Here is an 8815-nt window from a genome sequence, read left to right as displayed (position 1 = left end):
CCCGAGGCCCCGAGGACCCCAGGATGCCGGCTCCGCTCGTCCCCGCCCGCTCCCCACCGCCGGGAAAGCGCACGGTCGGCCGCGCCGCGCGCCTGGGGCCTTGCGACGCTGCCGTAAGGGAGCGCCGGGCGCTGTCGCGACGCTGCCGTGCGCCGCAGAGCCCGTCAATTAGCGGCCATGGCGGCCTTGCGCCCGCCGACGAGGGCCTCCCTGCCCGCGCTGTGCCGCGCCTTCGCCGCCTCCGGCCGCCAGCGAACCCCGGGCCACGGCGCCGAGCGCAGGGACGCAACGCCGAGCCAGGTAAGCCGGGTCCCGGACCGCCCCCTTAACGCTTGCTCAGGGCGATCCCCGATTTGTCCTCTTCCTGGATGCTTGACTCTGTGTCCATTAGAGTTGACCCAAAGAAGGCTACCCCCAAGGCAGACCCCAGCCCTGCCATCTCAGAACAGACCCCAACTCCGTCCCGGTCCTGCATCCTCAGGGCAAACCCCCCACCCCGTCCCCTCCGTGCATCCTCAGGACAGACCCCCACGTCATCCCCACCTTGCACCACTCAGGGCAGACCCCCACCCCACCGCACCCTAGCCCTGTACCCCTCAGAGTGGATCCTAACCCCACCCTTGTCCTGCATCTCTCAGGACACACCTCAACTTCACCCCTGCCCTGCACCCCATAGGGCACCCCATCCCCACCCAGCATCCCTCAAGGCAGACCCGAATCCCTCACCCATACATCCACGAGGGCAAACCCCACAGGGGACCCTACAGCACTGATTCTTTCCTTTAAGTGGGGAGTTAAGCTCAGCGCAAGGTCCAGAGGAAGGCCCGAGAGGGATGATGGGTGGAGAGGGACCCTGGATGTGGGGTGCAGACATTGTCCTTCCCTCATACCCAAGCAAGTCCACAGTCTGGAAGCACTGTGCCAACTCCAGTGTCCCGTGGGCAGGCAGGGCTGAGAAGGACAGAGCCAGGGGACTGTTCCCTGACAGCAGTGTCTGTGGGTGCTTCTGTTCCCGGGTGGCAGACAAAGCTTTCATCCAAGGATGTGCTTCCTGCTGTCTGTCATGTCTTGCTTTATGAAGATTACCAGCACACCTTTCTAGGATCTCAGTTAGAGAGACCGTAGTGTGCGTTGCTGGCCAGTTGCTGGCCACAGATCCGCAGAGAATGCTTTTGGGTGAGAAAGGAGGGGAGTAGGCTTAGAAAGTGTTAGGAAGCAAGGGACGCCTGTCCACACCTGGACCTGGGCTAGGAATGCTGGAGTCTCCAGACGTTCTGTCCGTCATGGGAGAAAGGTGGACAGTGGAGATTTACAGCCTCCAGAACTGGCGGAGAGTCACTGACATGATCCTGAGGCACCATGAGTAGGTGGTGTGGTGGTTAAAGTACTCACTGCTAGTAGAAGGTCCCTAAAGGTGACAGCCTTGGAAACCTGGGGCAGTTCTGCTCTACCCTGGGGGTTGCTGGGCATTGAGATGGACTCCATCATGAAGGGTTTGGGTTTATTTTTTTGATTAGTCCTTGATTCGATTGTATGGGGTGCAGATAAATAGGAGGTAAAAAGCAGTCCTGCGATCCCAAACGCATGCGGTTTGAATCCACCAGATGATCCACAGAGAACGATGGGCAGTCTTTTCCTGTTTGACTGAACTACCGCTGAAAACCCGCTGTTTAAATGAAGCATCCAGGTACTTCATTTGTCGGGAAACAGTGTTGTTCTTAGGTGCCATTGAGCTTAGTAGGACTCATAGCAACCCTGTGAACAACAGATCTGAACCGTGTCCTGTCCTGTGCTGTCCTCACCACCTCTTACACACTCAGGTTCATTGCTGCAGTGACTGTCAATCCACGTGGGGGAGGGGCTTCCTCTCTCGCACTGCCCCTCCACCTTCTCCAAGGAATAACATCTCTTAGCACCATGCCCAAAATATGTGAGATGAAGCTTCATCATCCTTGCCTCTAAGGAGCACTCTGGATGAAACTTCTCCAGGACATAGCTCTTCTTTTGGCAGTCTTCAGCTCTCTTTCCCAACACCAGAGCTCAAAGGCTTAATTCTTCTTTTATCCTTAGTCGTTGTTCAGCTCTGAGATGCATAGCAAGTGATTGAAAAGACTATGGTCTGAATCAGGAACACCTTAGTCCTTAAACTGACATCATTGCTCCTCAATAATTTGGAGAGATTCTTGACTACTAGACTTTCCTAGTGCAATACGTCTCCTGACTGATAGGACCAAGTCTATTGATGGTGGATCCAAGTAAAATGACGTTGTTGATAGTCTTAATCTTTTCTCCACTATCATGTTGGTCCAGTGGAAAAGGTTTTTGTTTTCTTGACATTGAGATGCAATCCATATTAAAGGCTGCAGTCTTTGATCTTCTGCAGCAAGCGCTTCAAGTCCTCACTTTCAGCAAGCAAGGTTATGTCATCTGCATAATGTAGGTTATTAATGAATCTTCCTCCAATCCTGATGCCACATTCCTCGTAATCAAAGTCTAGTTTCTTGAATACTATGCTTAGTTACAGATTAAATAGATGTGGAGAAAGGATACAACCTTGATGCACATCTTTTCTAATTTTAAACCTTGCTCTGTTCGCTCAACAGCTTCTTGGTCTAGGTATAGGTTTCATGAGCACAATTAAGTGTTTTGGGATTCCCATTCTTCTCAGTGTCAGCCATAATTTGTCATGACCCACATAGACAAATGCCTTTGTATAATCGGTAAAGTACAAATAGGCATTCTCCTGGTATTCTTAGCTTTCATCCAGAATCCATCTGACATCAGCAATGCTATCCCCTGGTGTTGCAGCCTCTTTTAAATCCAGCTTGAGCATCTGACAGGACTGTACCTGTTATTTGAAACATTTCAATCCTTTGAAACATTTCAGTTGGTATCCCATCGATTCCTGGGGCCTTATTTTTTTTGCCAGTGCCTTCAGTGCAACTTAAACTTCTTCCTTCATTACCATTGGCTCTTGATCATATGATTGTTGTTGTTGTGTGCCGTCGAGTCGCTTGCGAATCATGGTGACCCTGTGTACAGCGGCCCTAAACTCTGCTCTGACCTGTGCCAATCACACTGTCTCCAACACACCCATCCCGATTACCCCAGTCACTGAATCAATCCACCTCATAGAGGATCTTCCTCTCCTGCGTTGTCCCTCCACCCTCCCAAGCATGATGTCCCTCTCCAAGGACCGGTCTCTCCTTACAGCATGACCAAAGTGTGTCAGACGAAGCCTCAGAATCCTTGCCTCCAAGGAGCAGCCTGGTTTAACCCTCTTCAGGATGAATCTGTTTGTTTTCTTGGCAGACCGTGGTATTCTCAATACTCTTCTCCAGCACCACAGCTCAAAGCTATGGGAAGCCAAACTTTATACCAAATATTATATGAAAACCCTTGTTCAGGAATTGAAGGAATTACAGATTTATAAGTTAGGATTTCTCTTGTGGCAGATCGTAGAATATGAGCTTTTTGTTCCCTGCAAGACAGGAGACAGCAAGGGGCCCCCTACAGAGGGAGTGTTGCTTCCTGACCTGGAGTTCACCCTGAGGTATCAAGGTTAATAGTTAAGGGTAAACCAAATTCTTGCATTTGTGAACCCCTCCTTCCTGAGTCAAGCATAAGGTTTTCAATAGAAAGAGCTTGGCTTCATTTGTATTTAATTCTCTTTGTGATTTACTTCCTGATAATTTTCAATAAAGATATAGAGAAGCTTGGCTTGGGGGCTTCAGTCGTGAACTGCTGGCCCCCTGTTTTATGCTCTCTGCTCTATCACATTCCTGGCTGTTTGTCTCATTATTAATAATTATAAAATTATTTCATTCTTTGGGACCCTCGGTCTGCAACACAAAGGCATCAATTCTCCTATCCTCCGTAGTCATTGTCCAGCTCTCTGATGCATAGCAAGTGATTGCAAAGACCATGGCCTGTATCAGGTGCACCTTAATTCCCAGAGTGACTCCATGCTCTTCAGTGCTTTGGAGAGGTCCCTAACAGCAGACTTTCCCATCACAATACGTCTTTTAATTTCCTGGCTGCTGGTGCCAAGAATATTGATTGTGGAGCCAAGCAAACTGAAGCTGTGAACAATCTCAATCTCTTCACCATCCATCCTGATGCTGCCAGTTGGTCCAGTGGTGAGAATCTTTGTCTTCTTGATACCATATGGTACTTCCTGAAATATTTCTGCATTGGCCAGTTCTTTTTGCTACAGTGAGTCTGTGTATTTCCTCCATCTTCTTTTCTGTTTCCTAGATCATTCAGTATTTGGTCCATAGCAACTCTTTAAGTATTGCAACTTGAGGCTTGAATTTGTTCTTCACTTTCTTCAGCTTGAGAAATGCTGAATGAACTCTTCCCTTTTTCTTCTCCAGCTCTAGGTCTCTGCACATTCCATCATGGTGGTTGGCTTTGTCTCCCCAAGCTGCCTTTTGAAATCTTTTATTCAACTCTTTTATTTCAGCATCTCTTCCCTTTGCTTTTGCTTCTTCACGTTCTAGTACAATTTTCAGGGTCTCTTAACGTCCATTTTGCTTTTTTTCTCTCTTTTGTCTTTTAACTCTTTTCATGGATGATATCCTTAATACATCTCACAAGTCATCCGATCATAGATCAAGGGGACGAGTGACTTGACACCTGAGTCAAGCAATAATTAAAAATCAAGAGTCAGTTAAGAGTTCCAGAGCGAGCTGGCCCCCTCTGGTGGTCTGTGGCTGTTGGCACACTTTTCTGTGAGCTGCTGTAGAAGTCCTGTCTGCTTTACAGTGTAGACAAGGAACTGCCAGTGCAGTTGATGTACCAGACCCCATACGCTGCTCCCCCTGAGAGGTACCTCAGCCCTGACTTTGGCTCTGAGAATTAGCTTGCCCACTACAGGAGACACGCCCCAGAAGCCCTGGAAGCTGGCCAATGCTCTTTCTCAGGCCGAGGGCTTTCGGTGGTCTGTCGAGGCCGCAGGGTGCAGGAGCTGCCTCCAGGCTTTTCCAGGATGTGATCTCCTGTAGAGCTGTCGGTTGGACCCAAACCACCCACCTCCGGGTTAGCAGCAGAGTGCTTTATCTGCTTGTCTGGGCGCCTTTGTGAACTCCTGCTGCTGTCTGGGGCTCTTTCCTGCCGGTAGCGACTCCTGGCAGTTGTGTGTCTGCTGAGAAGCTTGAGCCTTCGTAATTTTCCTACACGATTAGTAGCAGACTGGTTCCTGAGAGGAAGAAGTCAGCTGTGTCCCGGGTGCTTGATCTGCTGTACTGCTCCGTGATTTCCGACACTGGCTGTTCTTCCTCCATTCCGTTCTCCCACTCCTCCTTGTCCCTTGGGCCAGGAGGTTCGCTGGGAGGTCTCGCAGAGAGACCTGGCAGGGAAATGACTCCCGACTGGGGGTGATGCAGGCCTGTGATGTGTGCAGAGACTGGTGAGCAGAGGTGCAGCGGGTGCTGTGTCCAGGAGAGCAAAGAGACATCTAGCAGGACGGGGCTTGTATCCTATTCCACTCCTCTCTCCGTAGTACAAAAATACCTCATAAAATAAACAGGTCATAGATGGCGAGGAAAGACGTTTTAAACAGTATACTTCTGGTACCACATCCGGAGTGACTGGCGGTTTTCTGAAATGCAGTCAGCGAGGCAGCAGGTGCTAAAGGTGAGGCCATGGCTCCGACCAGCCAGCGGGCGTGTGGTCCTGCCCATGCCCTCGGCCTCGGCACTGAGAACCTTGTCTAGGGATTAGCTCTAATATCTAATATATTCCCAAGTCTTTCTAGTTCCAGGTGACAGACAGGTGATGAAGTGGGAATTGAACCAAAGTCTCGTGCATGGAAGGCGAGGTTTTTACCACTGAACCACCACTGGTGACTCAACGGCCATAACACCGCCACCCCCAGTAGAAAACAATACTCCCCAGACATGGATTCCTCCTTGGCCACATGACTGGCTTTCTGTGAAGGTGGACTCACTCTTACCTTGCTCTGATCTTCAGGGTGAGACCTCTCCGCTGTCTGTAGACCAGGAGACTGCCAGGGAGCTGGTGCTGAGCACCGCTGGCCTGCCCGTACCTGTTGAAGGTGACGATTGTGATGATGCTGATGTCCTGATGGCGGCTGGAGATGAGTCAGCACTTGCCGGATTCTGGGAGTCTGCCACGCGTTGTTTTTTCTTGTAGGAGCGCAGTGCTCAGCTCCCAATCTGGTGGAATGCAAGGCAAGGTTTTGCCTCAGAGCGATTCCTACTCCTTTGTGTTCTTTAACTCTTTGACCCTTCCCAGCCCACAGCACTTTCTCCACACAGTTAAACCCCTGCAGCTTGGAGAGATTGCTGTGTTTCAGGATTTGAGGTAAACTTTGAGGTCTTCTTGACAGTGACCGTTGTTGTTGTTGTTATGTACCAGCGAGTCGCCTGCGACTCATAGCGACCCTATGTACAAGAGCCCTAAACCCTGCTCTGTCCTGTGCCAATCTTACTGTCTCTGACACACCTACCCCCATTATCCTAGTCACTGAATCAATCCATCTCTTCCAAGGTCTTCCCCTCCAGCGCTGTCCCTCCACCCTCCCAAGCATGACGTCCCTCTCCAAAGACTGGTCCCTTCTTGCAACATGCCCAGAGTATGTCAGACAAAGCTTCAGAATCCTTGCCTCCAAGGAGCAGCCTGGTCTCCCCCTCTCTAGGACAAACCTGTTCTCCTAGTAGTTCATGGTATACTCAGTATTCTTCTCCAGTGCCACAACTCAAAGGTATCAACTCTCCTATCATCCCTGGTCATTGTCAAGCTCTCTGATGCATAGGAAGTCATTTCAAAGACAATGGCCTGGATCAGGTGCACCTTAGTCTCCAGACTGACATCATTGCTCGTTAGTACTTTGGAGCAGTCTCTGACAGCAGACTTTCCCAGTGCAATATGTCTTTTAATTTTCTGGCTGCTGGTATCAATTGTTGATTGTGGAACCAAACAAACTTAAGCTGTTAACAATCTCAGCCTCTTCACCAGCTATCATGATGCTGCCAGTTGGCCCAGTGGTGAGAATCTTTGTAACCTTTGTATTTTATTTTTATCTAAATCTCTTTGCTTTTCAGTCAGAAGGACTTGCAGCTGACACTTGAGTTCAGAGGCTGTAAATTGCATACATTGGAAACAGGAGTGGCATCCACGTCCTAAATAACATGCCTACAGAAACTATGAACTCTGACAAGTGTTGATGGTTGTAGAGGGGCTTCAGGCCTTTTGTTCATAGGGTCGCTATGAGTCATGCTTGACTCTAAAGCAATCAACAGCAACAACAACAAATAGCCTAGGAGGAAATTGTCCATTTTTGTGGAGCAGCTGTTCGATTCAAACTGATTTCCTTAGGGTTGGCAATGTAACTTTTTTTTTTTTCCTATAATTATATTTTATTAATTTTCATAAACATTTACAGAGATTTTGGGCTTCCACTCATTCATTGTTGCACTATTCTCTCTACCCTCCTCCCAGTTTGTTCTTGTCCAAATGCCACAGTGCTTGTCAAAGCCAGTTCTGATTAATCTTCTTTGTCAGTGTATCCTTTGCCATTCCCTATCAGTCCTCCCTGAGAGAGACTTCACCCTGAGTCATAAGGAAAAGGGGACGGCGTATTCTCTTAGCTACTTCCTGCTGAAAAGGGACGCTGTGGGTTTCAGGGTGAAGATCTTCTCTCACTACTCTAAAGGGCCCCTTTGGCAGTAGGAAACACATAGACTATTATGGAGATTGATTTTGGAATTCAGATGCACTCTTATTGATTGTGCTTGGCTGTACATGTACATATCCTTGAAGATGTATCATGGGGGTGTTGCAACCTAGAAGACACAAATTTGACTAACAAGTTATAAGTACATGAGTCCAAAAATTATGGAAAAGTAAAAGAAAAGATTCTTTCATTGTTTTACAAACCCTCCCCCAGGTCCCCTCCACCATGTAGCCCTCGCTCTAGTCTCCTGTGATGACAGAAACACCCAGTTACATCTCTCTTTTAAACGGTTCTCTCCCTCCTCTGTTTCAGTGGGCAATGTAACTTTGTACCCACATGTAACTTCCTACCCACATTTTAAAATTTTTTATATTTTCAAAAAAGAGATCCACATTTTAATATTGTGTGTGAGCTTTTCAGTTCTCTGCTCCACTGGGTGAAGAACAGGGCCTGTTAGTACCCACCCAGGTTGTTCATCTCCAACCTCTGGCTGTTGGGGAATGGTAGAGAATTCAGTTAGGCACCGGCCAGGTTCCCTTCCAAGTGCACCTTAAGCTCAGCTCTTAAATGAAACATGCGTCCCACTTCCTGCCTGCGTGTTCCTCCCCTGTGAAGTGACATGTTTGGGTCTTGAACTTGTCTGTGTTGGGATCATCAGACTCTGCAAGATCTCCTGTGATCCGTGGGGTGTGGCCGGGGCGACAGGACCTGTGGGGCTGAGTCATATGGGCCCCAGGCCTGCTGCTCCCTGGACTCCGCAGCATTGCCTGCGAGCTCGATGTGGCAGCTGTTCTGTTCTTTTTCTTTTTTAAATGATAACAGTTCCTTTGATGTTTTTTCAGTACCTTTGATTTTTGTAAGCACAACATATCTCTTAGTCCATTTCCGTTTTTTCATTGCTGTTCTGACTCTTGGCTATGGAGTCCCGAGGGAGGGTCACCTTGGGATGGATTGAGCTCCATGGCAGTGGTTTGGTTTGGTTTTTCTAGTAAAAGGTAATGTTTAGTGCTTGCACACAGTGTCTTTTTTTTTTTTTTTAATTTTTGTGTGTGTGTACCGTCAAATCAGATCTGACTGGTACAGGAGGAGATTGTTCCTCCTTTTCCCGGCAGAGCA

The 8815-nt window shown here is 48.6% G+C and overlaps 1 protein-coding gene across 1 annotated transcript in view; it reads left to right on the top strand.

Moving 5' to 3' along the window:
- The first annotated feature begins 216 nt into the window (after positions 1-216).
- KLC1 (kinesin light chain 1) overlaps positions 217-8815 on the top strand; it is a 125166-nt gene continuing 116567 nt past the window's right edge. The window contains exon 1 of the mRNA XM_006879049.1: positions 217-300. The gene's annotated coding sequence lies outside the window, so the exon portion shown is untranslated. The remainder of the gene's footprint in view (positions 301-8815) is intronic.

This window comes from Elephantulus edwardii, unplaced genomic scaffold (genome assembly GCF_000299155.1).
Source record: "Elephantulus edwardii isolate Elephantulus edwardi_28Jun2011 unplaced genomic scaffold, EleEdw1.0 scaffold00002, whole genome shotgun sequence".
Classification (NCBI taxonomy): Eukaryota; Metazoa; Chordata; class Mammalia; order Macroscelidea; family Macroscelididae; genus Elephantulus; species Elephantulus edwardii.
The sequence above is the reverse complement of the archived record's forward strand: the minus strand, read 5'-3'. Positions and strand labels throughout refer to the sequence as shown.